Here is a 23,217-nt window from a genome sequence, read left to right as displayed (position 1 = left end):
TATTGTTACAATTTTTTAATGTTTATTTATTTACTTTGAGAGAGAGAGTGTGTGTGCACATGCCCAGGAGTGGGCAGGGGAGGAGCAGAGAGAGAGAGAGAGAGAAAGAGAGAGAGAGAGAGAGAAAAAGAGAGAGAGAAAGAATCCCAAGCAGGCTCCACGCTGATAATGGTGGAGGCTGGATCTCATGAATAGTGAGATCATGACCTGAGCCAAAATCAAGAGTTGAATGCTTAACTGACTGAGCCACCCAGCCCCATTTGTTACAATTTTTTTAAGTTTGTTTATTTATTTTAATAGAGAGAGCAAGCATGGGAGAGGCAGAGAGAGGGAGAGAGAGAGGATCCCAAGCAGGCTCTGCACTGTCGTCACAGAGCCCAATGCAGGGCTCCAGATCAGGACCTGAGTGGAAATCAAGCAAGAGTCGGATGCTTAACTGACTGAGCCCCCCAGGACCCCCACAATTTTTGACTTAAAGTCTATTTTGCTGATATAAGTATCAGCTCCAGTTCTCTTGGTTTCTGTTTGCATGGAATATATTTTTCTACCCCTTCACTTTGAGTCTATGTATGTTGTTAAGGCTGAAGTCTCTTGTAGGCAACATATAGTCAGTTGTATTTTTTAATCCATTCAGTCATTCTATGCCTTTTGATAGGAGAATTTAATTTATTTACATTTGAAGTGATTATTGATAGGTGAGTATTTATTAATGCCATCTTACTGTTTTCTGGTTGTTTTGTCCCTTGTTTCTTTCTTCCTCTTTTGTTGTCTTTCTTTGTGAGTTGATGATTTCCCATAGTAATAAGCTTTGATTCTCTTCTCTTTCCCTTTTGTGGATCTACTATAGGTTTTTGTTTATGGTTATCATGAGAATTGTATAAAATGTCTTTTAGAATTAAGAGTCTATTTTAAGATGATCATATACAATATGTATATACATATACATATAAGCTTTGATCATATACAAAAATTCTACCCTTTTGCTCCCCTCATGTATTTTATGTTTTTGATGTCACCATTTATCTCTTTTATATTGTGTATCCACTAACATATCATTGTAGCTATAGTTACTTTTAGTACTTTGGTCCTTTAAACCTTTACACTACACTTAAGAGATTAACACACAACTATATAACAGTATTAGTATTCTGAATTTGACTATACCTTTGCCAGTATGTTTTATATTTTCGTATATTTTCACATTCCTAATTAGTGTCCTTTCATTTCTGCTTCAAGAATTCCTTTCAGCATTTCTAGTGATGATGAACACCCTCAGCTTCTGTTTGTTTGGAAAAATCTTTATCTCTCCTTCATTACTCAAAACAACTTTTTCAGGTAAATTATTCTTGGTTGATTGTTTGTTTGTTTTCCTTTCAACAGTTTGAATATATCATTCCACTCTCTCCTGACCTATAAGGTTTCTGCTGAGAAATCCTCTGTAGCCTTATGGGGCTTCTCATATATGTGAGAATTTTTTTTTAATCTTGTTCCTTTAAAAATTCTCTCTTTTTCTTTGTTTTTATATAGTTTTATTATAAAGTGTCTTAAAGAAGATCATTTTGGATTAAAATTTTGGGTGACTTATTAACCTCATGAATTTTGGATGTCCAAATCTCTCCCCCAAATATGAGAAGTTCTCAGCCATTATTTCTTTATTATTTTTTTAAAGATTTTTATTTTTTTAAGTATTCTCTACACCCACCGTGAGGCTTGAACCCACAACCTTGAGATCAAGAGTTGCATGCTCTAGTGACTGAGCCAGCCAGATGCTCCAGGCATTATTTCTTTAAATAAGCTTTCTACCTCTTTTCCCCACTCTTCTCCTTCTGGGAATCCACTAAGGCATGGTTTCTTTTAATGGTATCCCATAATTCATGTAGGCTTTTTTACTCTTTCATTTCTTTTTTTCTTTTTGCTCTTCTGACTGGATGATTTCAAATGATCTGCCTTCTAGCTCACAAATTCTTTCTTCTGCTTGGTTGAGTCTGCTGTTGAGCTTTCTATTGATTTCTTCATTGTAGTTATTCTTCAACTCTAGGATTTCTGTGGATTTTTTTAAATGTTTATTTATTTTGAGAGTGAGAGAGAGAGCACGAGTGTGGGAGGGGCAGAGAGAGAGGGAGAGAATCTCAAGCAGGCTCCATTCTGCCAGCACAGATCCTACGGTGGGGCACAATCCCACACTCTGTGAGATCATGACCTGTGCCAAAATCAGAGTCAGATGCTCAATTGACTGAGCCATTCAGGCAGTTTTTTTTTTTTTAATGGCTTTTTTTTTAATGGTTTCTGCTTCTTGTTGAACTTCTCCTTTTGTTCATGCATTGTTTTCCTAATTTCATTTAGTTGTTTATCTGTATTTTCTTGCAGCTCACAGAATTTTGTTAAGAGTGTTATTCTGATTTCTTTGTCAGACAGTTCATAGATCTCCATTTCTTTAGATTAGTTGTTGGAATTTCATTAGTTTCTTTTGGTCATGTCATGTTTCCTTGATTATTCATGATCCTTGTGGTCTTGTTTTTGGTGTCTGCACAGTTGGGGAAGTAGCCACCTCTTCCAGTCTTTTGAAACTGGCTTCAACAGGTAAAACCTTTCACCAGTTGGCCTATCCAGAGATTCTGAGTGGGCCATCTGGGGGTGCCCATAGATGGGCTTGCTATTGGAGTCCTTGGGTAGGCAGACCTGGTGCTTGGGTAGATAGTGGTGGACCTGGATCCTGAGTCTACAGGGATCCCCCTGGTCCTGGGGATCACTGGGGTGAGCCAGCATCTGGATCCAGGTGGACTAGTAATACTTGTCCAATGAATGATTTGCAGACTGTTGATCTTCAATAGTAGTGCAAATGTAGGAATACAAGATGATCTGTTGGATGAGGAAGAAAATCAGTAGAACTTCTAATTATATTTATTCCTTACCTCATTTCTATTAGTTTCCATTTTGTGAATGTTCTGTAATATACTGAACGTTGCATACGGTAGTATGTGCACGTACATAAACTATAAATAAATACACACATTTGTGGGGGTGCAGGCCCAATATGTATACTGTTGAAGTAAATGTTCACATGACTGTATGGGACCATTACTCTAAACCACTGCCTTCTGCTTTCTCTTCAAAAAGAATATAGCTGATTAACTTATGGCTTTCTTAATTACGAGCAGACCTGAAGATGTGTTTTTGCCACCTTGATAGAACTGTATTTTCTAAAACAGTATCATCTACCAGGGATAGTGATTTTAGAAACTTTATCTATTATCATGGGTCTCACTCCCTGAGAGTAAATTGGAAAGGGTAAAATAGAGAATGTATTTTCTGTGCCTCATGAAGTTAACTAGTTGTTATTATAGACACAATGAGAATTAATTCTGTTCTCTGACCACCTGAGAATAACATTTTTAAGGTAAGGAATTGCCTATTCATTGAGACATAAGTCAGTAAATGGAGTCGACTAATGATAGACCAGGGAACAATCAGATAAAATGTAGTAAATTATGTTCTGTCATATTGTAATTCTTAATAACTCAGCTGTCACTCTAGACATTTTTGCATCTTTATCTGGATAACGGAAAGAAATAAAATGTAGGCTATTACAGACGAGGTAAAAATCCTAGGATGTGGGTGGAAGAAAAGACTTTATAAAGTAGACTCTTAAATGGGGTGCTGACAGGTGAGTGAGAGTTCACCAAGGTGACAAGGGGAGAGATGGAAGAGAACATTTCAGAGGGAGCCAAATGCACAGACACAGATGGAAGGTCACTGAGGAATGGAAGAGGGTGTGGCATGGCTGTGGCTCAGTGTGTTCGGAAGAGAGTACAGGAAGGGGAGGTCAAAGAGAAGCTACCAGATAACATGGTCGTTAGGAGTTAGACAAGCCTGGGATCACGTTTCTGCTCAGCCTCCTACTAGTTCTGTGATCATAAGCAAGTACCTCTGTAATATTCATAATTCCCTATCTGTAAGTGTGTAATAACAACACTAGCACCTACCTCCAAGTGCTATTGTGAATTTAAAATAAGAATCCATTTGAAATGCTCAGATTGGCACTGATCACGTGATCTCATTTAAGGTCTCGGGGATATTGCCATTGTTATACCAATAACAACTTACACACCCCCCCACACACACACACACTAATGACAACTGTAAGATTATGCGATGGCTTATATACCACATCAAAGAATTCAGGCTTTATCTTTCAGGTCAGTATTCCTAAAATGGGATCCGTTTGTCTGTAAAACAAATGGTCTTCAAGTTGTTAGACAGCTTCTGTGACATAGGCAATGGGAAAATAGGTGCTTAAGAATTGTATACATTTGAAAAGGAAGAAAAATTATCAAGTACCATTATTCTCCTAATAATGGTCCAAGGATGCAGATGGCTCACAATGGTCAGACTCTTAACAAGGTGTAGTTGAAATTCAGTCAGTAGGATACATAGTTTATTTTAGCTATATCACGTGCATGTTATTGTTTATGGGTGTAAAATTTGCATTTTTTGTTGTTACTCTTATGTTTTGTTATGGTTCTGATGAACAAAAATAGATTAATGACTATAAAGTGGTTCGTTGAAGTGTAAAAGCAAAGACAAAAATAGTAATACAAACACGGCAAGTCAGAAGCATAATTAGGGAACAGGACTTCAGGATCTGTTGGGACAAGAGCATCTGTGAATGTGATGATTTCATCCAAGATGCTGAAAGGCAACGTGTGAATGGGAAGTGTGGCTATGAATATCTAAAAACTGGATTTTTTTGAGGAAGGGATTTATCCCTCTCTTCTCTCTAATGTACACTCTATTAGAAAACTCTGTCCGAGAGCTTCATGACGCCTTCAGAGATTTCATGTCATTTCCAAAGTAGAATAACATAGCTGGTTCACCAGTAGATTTTCCTGGACTAAGTACAAAATGTTTTGTGATATGAGATTAATTTTATTTCTAAATGTAAAGAGGCTAAACAACAGCAACAACAGATACAAGCACTGCTGTGGTCAGCATTCTTATAAAACCAGCCTCGGGACTCCTGGGTGGCTCAGTTGGTTACACATTTGACTCTTGATTTTGGCTGAGGTCATGATCTCACAGTTCGGGGGATTGAGCCCCAAGTTGGGCTCTGCGCTGACAGTGCAGAGCCTGCTTGGGATTCTCTCTCTCTGCCCTTCTGCTGCTGCTCTCTCTCTCTCTCTCTCTCTCTCTCTCTCTCTCTCAAAATAAATAAGTAAGCCAGCCTCAAATTCAGCACAAATGCTAGGAGAAAAGCAAAGGTAGCCATAAGCAAACCTAATGACAGGGTTGTATGCTGCATAACACAAGTGGCATACAAATATGGTGGAACTATTATTTATCATGGTGATATTTTATTTTACAGCTGAGTCTGAAACACTAGTAGGGAAGGTCTGAATCAGCTCTTTGCATCCCGGTGGTACATATATAAAAGAGAAAGACACACTTGGTATTTTTGACTTCTCTTAATCAGTTAACTTAATATTTTTGTGAGACACGGTGCAGATTAGAAGCATCTCTGAGGTAATGCTCATCATGGAGGACCAGCCATGTGTCCGGCTAAGAAAGGTTTGCTGTATCAGTATCTATCACTACAATAATGCAACACAATCTCACAGTCACTTAAACACTGAGAATGTATTGATCTCACGAGTCTGTAGGCCAACAGGTGGTTCTCCCATCTCAGCTAGGTTCACCCCAGTGTCATCGATAAGATGTGGGCAGGGTCAGCTACATAATTTGTGGAGCTCAGTGCAAAATAAAAATGCAGGGCCCCTTAATGAAAAATTACTAAGAATTTAGAGACAGTGACAGCAAAACATTAAACCAAGCATGGGGCCTTCTTAACACAGAGCCCCTTTGTGACTACAAACGTCACATGACCCTGAAACCAGCCTGGGCTGTGGGTCATGTGGGCATTTCTGTTGCTGCTGGCTGGGTTTTTTCATATGTCCAGGTATCAGCTTGGCTAGTCTGGGATAGACTTATCTGGGACAACTGGGGTAGCTCTACACCATGCGTCCCATCCTTCAGCAGGCTAGCCCAGGCGTGTTCTTATGGCAAAGGCAGAGGAGCAAGAACAAGCCAGCCCAAATATGCAAGCACTCATCAAGTCTCTACCTTGTCACAATCACTGACATCCCACGGGGCTGCAGCAGAGTCACATGGCCATCTCACAGATGAGGAGAGAGAATACTACAATATGATAGGAGGAGGAAGGGCATGGAACTGTGCCATTTTGACCATCAACCTCACTTGACTACTCAAAAATGGTTGTATCCAAGTGCTAAATGGCCCATCACTTTACTTACTAAGAACAGTTATGCATCCTGATCTTAATTAAGGGTTGAAGATGTCATGAAAATTGTTAGCACCATCAAATCTCAGTCACTGAGCATATGTCTTTCCCGTGTTTTTTGTGCAGATACGGGTGGCAGGTACCAAAACTACTTTTCCACACTGAAGCATGCTGGCGTCCCCGGGGAAGGTACTCATGTGAATAGTCAAAATGAAGGAGGAGATAAGATTTCTTTATAACACTGATGATCCCATGAAAGACCAGAAATCATAAATCTGGTCCTTGTTGTCGTTATCAGCATTGTGAAGAAATGTTATCTCTGATTTCAAGTGATATGTCAACACACTGTGGTCAGGAGCTTGAAAAGCTTGAATTTCTCCTTTCAGGCCCAACATAATAGGATATAATGTGCTAAGGATATTCAGTGCTGAGGATAAGGTATCAGGAAATTGAACTTTGAGGCAGGAGGCTTCGCAGGCAGGCATTGACAACACTTGATTTTCTTCATTCTCTGGAGAAAGAAATCAATGATGTATTATTTAATAACCATACACAATGCTAGGAATCACAGAGGGATTCTTTGCAAGAGCTGAATCCAAACAAAAAACAAAAAGCAGTTCATTTGCAACTATCACCCCAGTGAAGCCATCCAACCTTTGAAGGGGATCCGTTCTTAGACTTAGCAGGTCATGAAAGTGGTCTTTAATGAGAAACGTCACCGCTGTTTCTAAGTATATGTCCCATCTGACTTCATAAAATCCCATCTCTCAGGGCCACTAAACATTTTCTGCTTTAACCAGTAGCCCATAATTCTTAGTTAGTGCTTTCTCATTTAGTGCAACAAAAATAAGTTGCATCTGTGATTAATCCAGATATATATTTATTTTAATTATATACTTTAAATCGACTACAAACAACAGTCTCCCTTTTACTGATCTGATATTTCTCACCACTCTGCTTTTGCAATTTTTAACTCTTTCTTCCTCAGTTCAGGATCTGAGTATATTCAAAGACTTCTAGCAGTAGCTCTATCCAAACTCTTGCTACTTGTTATCCAAAATTCAGGTACCAAGTATGTGCAAATCCTCCTGGATCCTTTGCTATATGAACTTGTTTTCTAAACTCAAACTTAGGAGATAAATACAATTGGACAGCAAGGGATACTTGAATATTATTAATTTTAAGTTATTATATCTTAATTTTATTATTTAAAAAACTGATGGATGTTTACTTAAAAGGGGAAGTTTGCAAATGCTCCAGACAGCCAGTAAGTTGTTATTAGACCCTGAAAATTTAAGAGACACTACTTTGCTTTAGGTGATGGGGGGTAGGTTAGGGCATTGAAAGATGCAAAGATTTTAAACAGAGGGTAAAATAGAGGCAAATTTGCATTTTCAGAAGATTACCCAAGTAATATAGTGCTAGGTTTGGAAGGTGGTGCATAAACCTTGATGCTGGCAGACTTTAACTTAGTCTAATCTTTCCACAAATATCTGAGTACCTAAGGAGTACCAGTAACAAAGTTCAGATTTGGGGACACAGAAACGTAAAACTGAGATGGGGCCTCTTGTCATGGATCCAGCCTCGTGGAAGAGATATGTATTCAAACAAATTAGCCAAATGGTTAAAATGCAGTTGTGTTAAGCACTGGTGAAGACTCAGGAGTGGACCTGAGATGTGGTATGGACATGGAATGGACATACTTAGAGAAAGATTAACACAGAGGTGAGAGAGGAAGGAATTAAAAGATGATCCCAGGGGGCGCCTGGGTGGCTTGGTCGGTTGGGTGTCCGACTTCGGCTCAGGTCATGATCTCACGGCCCATGAGTTCGAGCCCCACATCGGGCTCTGTGCTGACCGCTGCAGATACATATTTGGTGATGTAGGATGGACTAGTTGCCATGGATATTGACTCAGCTTGTCCAGTGCTCTTTCTCCAGCCACAGCCAAGGCCACAGGCAACTCTTTCATTAGGACATGATATTTTTTTCAATCAGTGTCCATCTCTTAACCTCCTACTTTGAACCTATCCACTTTGGTTTAGTTTATATTTGTTTTCTAACGTTTTAACTCTGTATTTCCATCATGGAAAAGTTTTTTGTTTTTTGTTTTCATTTTGAATGCCCCGCTTCCATTCACTCTAACAGTTTTTGGGTTTTGCTTGTGGTTCCACCTTTTCCCCCATACTCTCATCCCACGTAGTTCCAGTGGTATTGACTCCACCCCATACCTGTGCAGTAGATGGTCAGTCAAAGTCTCCTGGTCATAGTGACCTGCTCAAGGGTAAGTGATTGGCACATGATCACTTTAGGGGGAAAAAAAAAGAGGGAGAGAGAAATGCCATGACACTTTTGAGATTTCCAGCACAAACTCAAGAGTTTTCCCTCTGAATCCAAATGTGAAAGAATATAGGGACAGTATTTCTACAGCAATCTTATGACCACAAGGAATTTGAGAACCAAACCAATACTGATAGGACACCTGAGAAATGAAGAAAATGTGGACGTTGGTGATCTTGTCTAGGTTCTGCCTTTTAATTGGGGAATTTAACCCATTAACAATGATTGTGATTAATGTTTCCTCCTGTTGAGTGTGTTTATTTTTATTTCTATTCTTCTAGTGCAGAAGTTCTCGGATACATATGTCTGACTCCATCCCAGAGATTCTAATTTATTTGGTCTGGGGTGTGTTCTAGGCATCAGTATCTTTTAACTCCTCCTCTCTGCCCCCCACCACCAAGTCCTTTTTTAATGCTCAGCTGGGTTTGAAGACTAAAAATCTAGTAGTCATTCTTGCTTTTTGTTTGTTTTTTAAATGTTTTATTATAAAATGCCACAAGTAGAGAAATATAATACACACTGGAAAAAAGAACATAAAGCAAACAAAACTTAAGATTTTTACATTGAGAAATGGAATATTACCAATACCCCAGGAGCCTCCTGGATGACCCATCCCAATTTACCTTAAATCTCCTTAAATAGATATCTTCCTGGCAATATCTAAACTTACACTGCACCTGGGCCTCTCCTGGAACAATTCAAGCTATAATATACCTTCAAACCTTTTCATCTTGACTCCAATGCTCAGATCTTATGAAGTTCTACTCATTTATTTATTCAGATATATCCACAAGTTTTAATGGTTTTGGGTTTTGTTTTGTTTTGTTTTGTTTTGTTTTTTGGATACCATGTTTCTTATATCCACCATTTATTTTCTCTAGACTTTGCCATGTTGGAAGCTGGAGTCCAAATGAGAATCCCTGTTCTTACTTCAGGAGCTAATTTTGGAGATTCTAAGAGACAGGGGGTACACCTACTGCTAGACCAGGTTGCTTATATTCTATCCTTTGTGGTAACTCAATATTATCTTGGACACTGTTCGTCTTATTCTGCAGCCTCTGTGGTTACTCTGAAGTGTCCTACCCTGGAGAGCTACCCACATGGCTGTCGGGGGCAGTCTTTGGGAACAACCTTTCCTCTTCCTCCCCAACCTTGGCCCCTGTTGTTGTGGAGGCCTCATTAAGAAGGGCTGTGCTTCCCCAATCAGGTCAACCTTCAAATTCAGTGCCTTCCCAGGGAAAAGTATTTATTCTCTTGTTCAAAAAAAATAGTCTTGAGGTCTTTATCCCGGAAACTTTATCCTTCTGGAGCTGCCAGCCAGAAGGGGATGTCTGATCCAGCCAGACCAAATGTAGCCCTGTATTTAATTACCTCAAGGACTACCCTGGGGGACCTCTTTCATTCTTCTTGTTTGTTTCCTCTAATCTTGGATTTCCCCCAGGCTCCCTTGGGAAGAAGTGCCTTCCCTCCTGAGTGTTCAGTGTCAAGTTTCTCTACCCTGATTTTGCCATTGATTCGAACCCTTATGTAGTCTGTCTTACAAGAATTCGTCACCATTTCTGATTTACTGATAAGATTCTTTCTTGTTTTTTGGCAATTATATGCAAAATTTGCATGTGTATATAAATAGAAGATATATACAGTAGCCCCACCTTAACCACCAGGTGTATGTTCCGACACCCCCAGGGTGTATGTTCCGACACCCCCAGTGAATGCCTGAAACCCTGGATAGTACCAAACCCTGTATATACTATGATTTTTCCTACATATACTTACCTATGGTACAGTTTAACTTATAAATTAGGCCCAGGGAAGGGTGCTTGGGGGGCTCAGTCAGTTAAGTGTTCAAGTCTTGATTTTGGTTCAGGTGATGACCTTACAGTTGTGAGATTGAGCCCCACGTCAGGCTCTGCTCTGGGCAGGGAGTCTGCTTAGGATTCTCTCTTGCCCTGTCCCTCTGCCCCCACCCCCCCCAAAATTTTTTTTTTAAATAAATAAGGCACAGTGAGTTTAAGAATTATAACAAAAATGGGCACCTGGGTGACTCAGTTGGTTAAGCATCCAACTTCAGCTCAGGTCATGATCTCACAGTTCGTGAGTTCAAGCCCCATATCAGGCTCTCTGCTGTTAGCACAGAGCCCTCTTTGATCCTCTGTCCCTCTCTCTGCCCCTCCCGTGCTCTCTCTCTCTCAAAAATAAATAAACATTAAAAAATGTTTTTGAATAAAAAAATTTAAAAAAAGAATAACAAATAATAGAACAATTATAACAATATACTGTAATAAAAGTTATGCAAATGTGGTCTCTCTTAAAATATCTCATTGTCCAGTATCTACCCTTCTTGAGATGATGGGAGATGATAAAATGCCCACATGATGAGATGATGCGAGGTGTATAATGTAGGCATGTGATGCAACATTAGGCTATTACTGACCTTCTGATGATAAGTTGGAAGGAGGGTCATCTGATTCTGGGCTGTGGTTGACCCCGAGGTTAGCTAAAACAGTAGAGAGAAAAACCACAGATAATGAGGGACCGTGTTTTTCTATCATTTTAGTGGAATTTCAGAACATGGGCTGTGGATACCTGTGCTGAGGAAGTAGGGAGACTGGCGTGAGATGGCATCTCACAGGGAACAGCGATATTTTTTGCATCTAAATTTGGACCTTACTGCAAACAAGAGTATACTTACAGTTATCTGTGTTTTAACGAATGCTCGATTTGTTAAAGTTACAGATTTAAAAACCTAGTTTTCCCTAAGTCTTTAACACACAACCTACAGATCATGTTATTGTGTTTATAAGTCTAGCTATCTCGTATGTAAAGTTAACCACTGACAGGTTTTTATTTGTTCTTAGATCAATGCTAAATTAGCTTGTAAATTTGACATAGTAAATTCTCCTAAATATTTAACATCATTTACAAAGTTGATTAATAACATTCCCTCATCATTGGCATTTTTAACCACAATTACAAATTTGATTCTCTTCAGTGCTTCAAATGTCTGACAAGGCAGGATTATAAATGTAACAAACAGAATTGTTAAGCACTGAACACTATTTACAAATCTATTAAGTCTGAAATTATTTACTAATCCAGAGGTTTCTACACATTCCATTGCAATTCTAAATCAATCAAATTCTCTTAAGTATTTTTAATTAAAGTCACAAATCTTATATCAATCAAATTCTCTTACCCCAAATTTTAAGACACTTCACCTGGCAACGGAAAGCAGCGAGAGGAGAACCATGCACAAGTATGTTTACCGGGTTTGCTTGAAATTTATGTCCACAATTCTCCAGTAAGCCTCCAGCACTGCCCCTCTAATATTACATTTCCCCAGGGGTGCCTGGGTGGCTCACTTGGCTGGGCGTCTGACTTTGGCTCAGGTTGTGGTCTCAGGGTTCATGGGTTTGAGCCCCGCGTCAGGCTCTGTGCTGACAGCTCAGAGCCTGGAGCCTGCTTTGAATTCTGTGTCTCCTTCCCCCACTGCCCCTCCCCTACTTGAGCATTTTCTCTCTCTCTCTCTCTCTCCCTCTCTCTCTCTCTCTCTCTCTCTCACTTTCTCTCTCTCTTAAAAATAAACATTTAAAATTTTGTTTAAAAAATGCAACTAAGACCATTTTCTTTGGCTTCCCCTCTCCTTTCAGCTCTTACTCCATCATAGGAAAAGTTCTTTCAGAGCTCTGTCTACACTTGCTTTCTCCACCGCCTTACCTCACATTTTCCCGTTCTGTCTTCACTGCCCAAGCTCCATGCTTTCGAGGTCCCCACTTGGACCACCCTCTGCCATACCCCTCCCAGACCTCATCCAAGGCACCTAGAACCCCAGAATTCCCCATTGATGTCCCCTGAACCAGTTCTCAGGGTCCCTGAGGTGCTGTTCCCCAGTTCCAAGGGATGTGGGGTACACACCTCCACACCTGAGAGATGGCTGTTTGCTGGGGTGCAGGGTTGGGGAAGCACGTGCAGGTGGAGCTTGGATGTTCAGCCTGGAGGCAGGGAAGAAAAAGGGGGAGAAGGCCGGGGGACCGCTTCTCTCTCCATCAATTCGTTCCGGGGAGAAGCTCAAGGAATCAGAGATTCTAAATTTGAACCTCGCCTTCCAATATATGATGACTATCTATGTGTCAAGGTAGGAAGATCATATTTTACTTAGCAATTTGCTCGATTGATAGTGCTTAAATATTTGGACATATGTTGTGTAGATCTTCAGTGGTACTTTTGACCCTAGTCCCGTCAAATTTTTCCAAGCAACAGCCACTGATGACCTTGTTTGCCAATCCAGTGGCCCAGTCTCCGCCCTCATGTTTCTCAACACATCAGGAGAATTTCACGAAATTAATCACTTTTTTTTGAGCAGGGAGACACCCCTGCTCCCTCTCAGATCTTTTCTTTGTTCCTCTTGCTCTCCCCACTTGCCCTAAATAGTGGAATGCCCCAGGGTTCAGGCCTCAGACCTCAGCGTTGCTCCACTTAAATCCTTTCCTTCTGGTGTCCTAGGTCTTTGTGAATCCTGTCTACAAACTATACACTTGTAGTTTCCCACATCCATCTGCCTACTCACCATCTCTGCTTGGGTAGCGAAGAGGCACCACACACTTTACAGGTCCAAGCTAGAATTCTTGATGTCCCCTCCACATACATGTCCCAGTATCTTCCCACCATCTACCCTGCTGTGCTGTTCCAAACCCTAGAAATTCCTTAATTTCCCATTGCCGCACATCCCACACCCAGTCGATCCGTAGTTCGGTTCTTTGGCCCCACTTTCAAAGCAGATCTCCCAAATACCCACTTCTCTCCATTAACACTGCACCATTCTCTTCCAAGGCAATATCATCTTCCACCTTAATGGCTCCTTAATGGGGGCCTCTCAACTGGCCCGCTTGCTTCCACTTGTACCCCCTCCTTGCTGCAGCCCTACCCCACCCCCGTGGGCTTTTAAAGCATAAAACACAGCACACTACACCCATGCTGGAAACCTTCCAATGGCTTCCCTTCACATTACAAACCAAATCCAGATCCATCCCTGAGGTTGTCAGACCCGGCACCTGCTTTGCTTTCCACCTCCAGTCCCCATCACTTGCTCGGTTCCAGCCATAGTGGTTGCCTTGCAGACTCTGGAGCATACCAGGCTCATTTCTGCCTCTCTGTTTCCTAGCATGGACTGCTTTGAATCTGCCTGATTTGCTCCTTCATACGTTTTTGATCTCAGCTCAAATGCCTCCTCAGAGCAGTCTCAGATCTAAAGTATACCCCTTTCATGTTTGTCCCTTAACCAGGTTTCTTTTGTTCCCAGCGTCAGTCACTTTTTAAAAATCACATCATTGAAGGTTTTGTTTGTTTGTTTTCTGTGCTCTTCTGTGATTAGAGCTTATACTCTATTAAGGCAGGGACATCATCTGTCGTTTGATCACTATATGCCCAGTACCTAGAATAGCGTAATAATTCAATCAATACATTTCAAAATCAGTGCACGTTAAATATGTAAAATTTTCTCAAGGTGTTACGCACCTTACGTGCTATGTAGAATCCACAGATAATCACAAGGACTATAAACACTGCTGAACCGGGAGCACCTGGGTGGCTCAGGCGGTTGAGCGTCCAACTTCAGCTCAGGTAATCTCGTGGTTTGTGAGTTCAAGCCCCACATCAGGCTCTGCGCTGTCAGCCTGTAAGCACAGAGCCCACTTTGGATTCTCTGTCCCCCCCTTCTCCATCCCTCCCCTGCTCATGCTGTCGCTCTCAAAAAAAAAAAAAGTTAAATAAAATAAACACTGCTGAACCTAACAAAAGTATTAACACCACAGGTTTAATTTATTTGTCCATCGTCTATATACCTGTTCACACACTTTGCCACATTTGTCAAGTTACTTCTCTGCCAAGAGAAGCACAACTACCATCTCAGGTCAGCTGGTTACAAATTCTGGAACTTCAGCTGGAGATTAGGGACTGCAATGAGGAAACTGGAGGATGGTTTTAGCCCCCACTTTAATGATCTTGACCTTGTCTCATAGTTAAGCTGTACCTGATGCTAGATATCAAGCCCATCTCTCTCACTTAGATTTTTTTTTTAAGTTTATTTATTTTGAGTGAGAAAGAGAGAGAAAGAGAGCACAAGCCAGGGAGAGGCAGAGAGAGAGGGAGAGAGAGAGAATCCCAAGGAGCCTCCACGCTTTCAGCACAGAGCCAGACACGAGGCTTGATCTCATGTACTGTGACATCACGAATTGAGCCGAAATCAAGAGTCCAATGCTTTACTGACTGGGCTACCCAGCTGCCCCTCTCACTTAGAATTTAACAGAAAATTCACAACCTAAGCATCATTTATTTTTCACATTTAGCCAATTAAAAACATTTTTTTAATGTTTATTTATTTTTGAGAGAGACAGAGACAGAATGTGAGTGGGTGAGGGGCAGAGAGAGAGGGAAGCACAGAATCTGAAGCAGGCTCCGGGCTCTGAGCTGTCAGCACAGAGCCTGACGCGGGGCTGGAACCCATGAGCTGTGAGATCGTGACCTGAGCCGAAGTTGGACGCTCAACCGACTGAGCCACCCAGGGGCCCCTCACATTTAGCCAATTTTTTAAAAATCCTGTCCTCCATACAACTCTCTTTTTACATTTGTAAAGCTGGAATTCTGTAACTTTTTTGTTAATGTTTATCTATTTTTGAGAGAGAGCGCGCAAGCAGTGGAGGGCAGAGAGAGAGGGAGACACAGAATCTAAAGCAGACTCCAGGCTCTGAGCTGTCAGCAGAGAGCCCAACGCGGGGCTTGAACTTAGGAACTACGAGATCATGACCTGAGCTGAAATCAAGAGTCAGACGCTTAACCAACTAAGCCACCCAGGCACCCCTGGAATTCTGTAACTCTTACCTAGGTTGTTCTTGTTTGTAGGATTCTGTGCCTTCTTTATGTCTTACTTTCTCAATTGCCTCACCACTAATCATCTCAGAGATATTCCCTTTGCTGACATTCGGGGGAAACCATTGCTCTTTGTGTACTTACTTTGTAAACTTCTAGAAATCTCTTAATTATTTCTGATCATTTTTGGATGATTCTCCTTGGTTTCATGCAAAGAAAGATAATTATTATTTCCTTATTTTCAATAGCGGCACTTTGTTTCATCTCCATCTCCATGGTGGGTTTTTTTTTTTTTTTTTTTTTTTTTTTTTTTTTTTTGCTTGTTTTTACTTGAGCTTTCCAGAAAAATGTCAACTGATAGTGGTAGCTTACATCCTGGTTTAGTTTCCGACTTTGAAGAGACAACCCTGGTGTTTTAAGTGTGATGTTGACTGTGGATCTGAGAGTCTTTTATCATTTCTTCTTTAATTCATTACATATTTATTGGTCCCCATCCAAGTACATTGGATTTGGCAATATGTAGGGCACTGACCGCCTTGGGGAAAAGCAGTTTCCGTGGCGTGGTGCCAGCAAGAGCCAGATTGCAGTGGTTTGCAGAGAGGCGTATGATGGAAACCTTTTTCTTTAACGCGTGCCAAAGGTTTTCATCAGGAAAGGATGCTGAGTTCTTTTTAAATGTTTCTTCGGCATTTATTAGTGAAATGATGTCTTTTTTTTTTTTTTTTTTCTTACTTGACCTCTTGGCATGATATAACATCTTAATATATTTTCATTCATTCAAGAAATATCTGGGTGCCTACTATAAGTGGGACATTCTTCTATTATTATAATACTAAATTTGTAATTTTTACAAAATCTTGTAGGGCTTTGTGATAACTTTAACATCTATTTGTAAATATTAAACAGCTTTTACAATACAAGGATAAATTACTCTTAGCTGTGGCATGTTATTCTTTAATTTTTTTCATTTTTAAATGTTTATTCATTTTTTTTTTTTTGAGAGACAGAGAGTGGGGGGGGAGGGGAAGGACAGAGAAAGAGAGAGAGGGAGACACAGAATTCGAAGCAGGCTCCAGGCTCTGAGCTGCCAGCACAGAGCCCAACGCAGGGCTCAAACTCACGAACCGTGAGATCATGACCTGAGCTGAAGTCGGATGCTTAACCGACTGAGGCACCCCTGTTCTTTTTTTTTTTTTTACGTGATTCTTTAATTTTTAGCTATTAAATCAAAGGATCTTATTATTAAGAATCCCCAAACTACAAAAGGATGTAAAACCAGGAAGTTCACGTCCGATTTCCCAATACCCCAAGGGATATTCCCAGTTGACGGCTATTTCTGGACCTTTTTTCATCTTTGATTCTAATAAACTTTTGAAATTCATGCGCAAGCATTTCTGTAGAATTTTCTGTAGGATTTTCACATCGGTATTCATGGTTGAGCTCCAGATGTCACAGTAAGAGAGCCAGGCCGGCTCCACATCAGGTTGGCCTCTCCTGCTAAATGACACTTTGTTGCAGTTCTTGCCCCATCTGTTCTGTCTGGGCACCATGGCATCCCCTCCGGCCCTGAGCATGCTGGGCACCGTGCGCAAGTAGCCGAGGTTCATTTATTCAAAAAGGATTCGTCGAACGCTTATCTGACGCCGTGGAACTTACATTCTAGGCAAGGGGCAAATAAGGAAAGAAACAAGTAAAATTTGTAGTATGTTAGATGGCGATAAGAGGTATGGAGAAAAAAATAGGCAAGGGGGGTGGGCGATGTTCCTGAGACAGAGGGCACCATCGTTATTACGGGAAGGAAGGGCCCGCGTGGGGAGGTGAGAGTATTGCTGTAAGAGAACTCTGACAGCAGTGAGATTGAACGATGTACAGCTAGCTACTCACCACAATATCCATAAATCTTGCAAATACCGTGCAGGGCGAAAGAAGCAGGGAGTATGACAGTGCGTTCCTGTATGTCTCCATCCAGACAGAGAACAATGCGGGCAACATGCATCTACCCTCTCCAAGCCAGGACGGCATTTCCCGCGGAGCAGAGAGGAAGACAGTGGGAATTCTGAAATTGTTCTGTTTCTTTAAAAAAAAAAAAATTTTTTTAACGTTCATTTATTTTTGAGAGACCACAAGCGAGGGAGGGGCAGAGAGAGGGAGGCAGAGGACCTGAAGCAGGGCTCCAACCCACGAACCGTGAGGACACAACCTGAGCCGAAATCAAGAGTCAGCCCCTGAAAAAAAAAAAAATGAGTCAGCCCCTGAACCAACTGAGCCACTCAGGTGCCCCTGGAATTGTTCTGTTTCTTGATCCGGGTGTTGTTTAACACTCGTGTGTTCGGTTTGTGAAAATTCATCATACCGAACATTTGTAATGTGGGCGTTTCCTATGTGAATATGACACGTCCATAGTTTCATTACTTATTTTTTAAATTCAAAATTAGCTGCCTTACTGTAGATGGTGCAACCACCAGAGTGACCCTCCTTGAAATCTGTTGCCTTATTTTATTTCCCCAGTGCCTGGCACACATTGGAGGGATCAGTGTGTGTGTGTGTGTGTGTGTGTGTGTGTGTGTGTGTGAATATGGGCGTGGTTGAACAAATATATCTCTATAATCTCTAAAAGGTTTTGTCTTTAGTCTCCCCTTAAACTGATCACCTTGCGAAAACTGAAACAGTATCTACTTTTACTGTCCTTCCTGTGTTTTTAAAACAAAAATCACTTCTGCCCCCCTCCCTGCTTATATGAGAATCATAAACGCATTCAACGGACATTCAGACACTTTTTGCATTTAGAGTCAGGAGAGCAAGTAAAACCAGGACGAAAAATGTGTCCACCGGATTTGGCAACATGTCGGTTCTTGGTGGTGGAGGCAGTTTTACTCCTGGGGAGGCTGCAGATACCAGATCGCGGAGAAACGGGATGCGGAGAAGGGGAAAGAGACCATGAGGACAAGTGTTTTAAATTCCTTGACTCCGAAAGTTAGGAGAGAATTATGTGGGGTTGACAATTGTTTTTTTAGTGTTTGTGTGAGTGTTTCTCATCAAAGCTGAGAAAGACTAGCACGTACTCATGTGCGAAAGGGGGGCTAGATCGGTCGACGGGAATCATTTCGTTTGCTTAGTTCTGCATGCAATCTTTTCGTCATTCCTGTATTCTGTAACTGCTTGCCTAAGTACCTGTTGTGCCCATGGCAACAGGGCAGGGAATCAGCTAGACACAATCTCTGCCCCGTGCAGCTTATGGAGGTAGGGCAGCTGCAAGGTATGTAAAATGTGGGCAAGAAAGATTGTTGTGAGGACAACCTTGTCCTAGGCAGGAGTGTGGAAGGGTAGCACCAGGCAGGAATGAGATATGTTCCTTTTGGTCGTCGTCGTCGTTGTTGCTATAAGTCTTTGAAATCTAGGGTGTTATACTCCCAGCACCACTGGATAGAGGGTGGGGGGCTGAAGGCAGGTCATTCCTGGCACTTGGTGCCGTGAGAGACCTCAGAGACACAACTCAGCAGCCATCAGCCTTGGCGCACAAACCCAGCACTTGTGAAGGGTGAGTAGTGAGTCCCATAAATAAAACTATGTTGAGGGGAGCCTGGGTGGCTCAGTTGGTTAAGCGTCTGACTCTTGATTTTGGCTCAGGTCATGATCTCACGGTTTCATGGGTTCAAGCCCCATGTTGGGCTCCATGCACTGGCCTTATGGAGACTGGTTGGGATTTGCTCTCTTTCTCCCTCTCTCCCTCTCTCTGTGCTTCTCTCTCTCTCTCTCTCTCTCAAAATAAATAAACTTAAAAAAAAAAAGACTACATAGAATTCTGTAGCAACACGCAGATCAGTAAGCCAGCGTAGAAGGTGAGGACTGCAGAGTTCCCACAGTTTCCCTTGAAAAAAATCTCTGAGGAAGAGGCCATACTGGAGACACCATGCTGTCAGGTTTTCTCTCAGCTTCGGTATACAGATTTTTGTTTCTTTAGTTGGACCTGAGTGGAAGTCATTGGTTTGCGTTTAGGGGCTTTGTATTAAAGCTATTTAAGGGGTGCCTGGGTGGCTCGGTCGGTTAAGCGTCCGACTTCGGCTCAGGTCATGATCTTGCGGTCCAAGAGTTCGAGCCCCGCGTCGGGCTCTGTGCTGACAGCTCGGAGCTCGGAGCCCGGAGTCTGCTTCAGATTCTGTGTCTCCCTCTCTCTCTGCCCCTCTCCTGTTCATGCTCTGTCCCTCTCTGTCTCAAAAATAAATAAACGTTAAAAAAAATTTTTTTAAATAAATAAATAAATAAATAAATAAATAAATAAATAAATAAGATAAAAATAAAAAAATAAAGCTATTTGTATAATGGGAACCTCAGCTTAATGGGAACCTCCCAGGATGGGAGGTTTACAAACTGAGACCAGTGGAGGCCATGGCAGGTCCACATTTCCTGCATCACGCTCAGTCCTCATGAAGTGATGAGTTTTTCCTTCTTGGGCTCTCTCTCCTTCTCTCTCTCTCTTTTTTTTTTTTTTAAGTTTTATTTATTTATTTTGAGATAGAGAGGGAGAGAGCAAGCAGGGAGGGGCAGAGAGACCCTGTCTCTCACTTTTTATTCAGAAGGTGGGTAATTAAAACCTCATTAAGTGTTGGGGCACCTGGGTGACTCAATCAGTTAAGCATCAGACTCTGGCTCAGGTCATGATCTTGCAGTCTCTGAGTTCAAGCCCTGTGTCGGGCTCTGTGCTGATAGCTCAGAGCCTGGAACCTGCTTCGGATTCTGTGTCTCCCTCTCTCTCTCTGCTCTTGCCCCACTCACACTCTGTCTCTCTCTCTCTCAAAAATTAAAAAAAAAAAACATTAAAAAATGAAAAAATTAAAACCCTCATCAAGTGTAGCTCTGGGGGCACCTGGGTGGCTCAGTTGATTGGGCGTCTCTTAATTTCAGCTCAGGTCATGATCTCGTGGTTCATGGGTTCAGGCCCCACATAGGGCTCTGTGCTAACAGCATGAAGCCTGCTTGGGATTCTCTCCCTCTCTCAAAATAAATAGATAAACTTAAAAAAAAAAGTGTAACTCTATTGTAGTCAAAAGATTTTGGATTATTATTTGTAATATTAATAAAAATGCAGTCAAACTGTCTTTGCCATCCTCCTGCATTCAGATAGGTTTTCTTGAGTGGGGAAGGAGGGGGTGAGATTAGTTAGCACCCAGGAGGTTTGCATATGGGTGCGCGTGTCTTAGGTAAATATACGTCGCTGGCTGTGTTTGGGAGGGAAAAATGATGAACAGCAGAGAATCACTAATATAATGCAACCCCTTCATTTCTCAGGTGTGAAAACTGAGGCCCAGAGAGGTGATGTGATTTGCCTAAAGTCATGCAACTAGTGGCAGAGCCAGGCCTAGAAGCCAGGTGTCCTGGCTCTCACGACATTCCGCTGCCCGAGGAATGGAACAGGTAGTATCACTCACGCTGGGGGCCGTGGGTCAGTCTGTCCAGCCCACTGCTGCCTGGGCTTCCAACGAAGGAAGAAGCCAGAGCAGGGCTGTGGTCGCTGAGTTGAGATGCAAGGAACATTTCCAGCCTCTGGGACGAATAAGTGACATCCCAAGCAATGCATTAGGACAGGGACTCAGGCGCAAGAGTGAAGGGAGATGCCCTCAGAACCGGGTACCGGTTGCAGGAGCCCAGGTAGAAGTTGGGCCCTTCCTCAAACCTGAAATAACAGCCAGAGGGACTGAGCTCCTGAACCGTTCAATCTCTCCGGGTTAAGAAAAGAATCCGCCCCCCTGATGAGAACCATACAAGCCGGTCTATAAAGTAGAATGCCTTCACAGTTGTCATGACACTGTGGTTCCAGAGAATCCTTTTTCCTTGAATTAACCCAGATATTCACTCTATAACTCAGGGCATGGTTTTCTTAGCAAGACTGTTGATTAGGACAGACATGGAGTCCTTATCCGCATTCTACCTGACCTTTCTGCGGTTTCTTTCGGCTACCACCCGCCTCCGTCATTCACTCTCCTTCCATCCTCAGGCCCCTTTCCGCCTTCCTGCCTTCCATCCTTCTTGCTTACTGCCTATTTGGAGGCTTCCCTAACCCTTCAGACTTGATGCTTGACTCCACCTTCACCCGATTCAGTGTCTTCCTCTGGCTCTACTTCTGTAATGGACATTGTGTTGGTTTCTCCAACATCCATCCATCCCACGCCCCTAGCAGCAGCAATACAGTTTGGGGAATTAAAAAGGCCTGGTCCACACACTGCCACTGGCACCATGTTGATTTCCACTTCCAGACAATCCTGTCTCTTCACTACTTACTCTAGAATCGAAGTTCCAGGAGTAAGCATCTGATCACCCAGGTTCATGGCTACCTCTTTGGACCTGGCTCCTTCTGACTCCACAGTAGGAGTTTCGAGAGGAGGCCAGTGCCTTAATTGCCCTCAGGTTCAATCCCAGGGAGTAATTCCCCCACAGGGGATCTGGCACTAATAAGGGAGGGATTCTAGATCAGTGCTGTTCAAATAGAATAGTAATGCAAGCCACACATATAATTTAAAATCTTCTAGTAACCACATTTAAAAAGGTAGGAACAGGTGAAATCAATTTTAATGGTACATTTTACTTCACCCAATATTTCCAAAAATCCATCATATCAACATGTGTTCAATATTTAAAAAATCATTACTAAGATATGTTCCTTTTTGGTTTTGTTGTTAGAAGTCTTTGGAACCCAGGGTGTATTTTGATACTCACAGCACAACTCAATCTGGATGCTAAATTTTTATTGGAAATACTTGATCCGTATTTATATTTACAGCTGAAAAAGTCAAATCACATACTCAAGCTGTTCCAAGCATACTTAAAAGTTTTCCAATTACTGGATCAAGTACCAAAAAAAAAAAAAAAAAAAAAAAAGTTTTCCCTTAATATCCACTTCCACATCGACAAAATAAATTCATCTTTACTAGAACTATTGTTTGTAGCAAAAGCAGATCAGGGTCAGAGTTAAGTCTATCCAAGTTATGTCACTTCACGGACTCACGTCAACACAGCATTAACATGGGACGTAAAGGAGGTGTTGCGTACGTTGAAAAGTAACTGTAAGTTCACCAATGCCAGCAAAACATTCTTCAAATTTTTCTTGTAGGTTTTGCAGATAATTTACATAATGCCAGTTATTACAATTAAAAATCTTTTGCACATATTCGTATTATAAAATGTGTTAAGTCATTGCATAAATCATTGATATGTATTATAAGAAACTTCCATGTCAATGTAAATTCTTGTAGTCTTCTAGCCAGGTGACAAGTAAGTTTTTTGTCCCCTTAGAGCTTCAAATTTATCTCATTCATATATACTGTGGTATCAGTGAGAAAGCATAAATCACACTGCCATGTTTGGTCTTTGATTATTAAATATTTGGTAAAAATTCCTTTGCTTTCAAGCAAATATTTTTTTTAAGTTTATCTATCTATTTGGGGAAAGAGAGAGAAAGCCTGAAGGGAGAAGGGGTTGAGAGAGAATCCCAAGCAGGCTCTGCACTGATAGCATGGAGCCCAACGCGGGGCTCAAAACCAAGAAACGTGAGATCAGCTCTGAGCCGAAGTCAGACGCTTAACCAACTGAGCCACCCAGGTTCCCCTCAAGCAGATCACTTGGAATTCACAGCACAGTAAATCTTTGTAAAACTCTTCTGTGACCCAATGGATGAACATGGATAGAGAGACAAGATCATCACATTTATTGCTTTCTATTCCTGTC

The sequence above is a fragment of the Prionailurus bengalensis genome, chromosome E3, assembly GCF_016509475.1.
Source record: "Prionailurus bengalensis isolate Pbe53 chromosome E3, Fcat_Pben_1.1_paternal_pri, whole genome shotgun sequence".
Taxonomy (NCBI): Eukaryota; Metazoa; Chordata; class Mammalia; order Carnivora; family Felidae; genus Prionailurus; species Prionailurus bengalensis.
The sequence above is the reverse complement of the archived record's forward strand: the minus strand, read 5'-3'. Positions refer to the sequence as shown.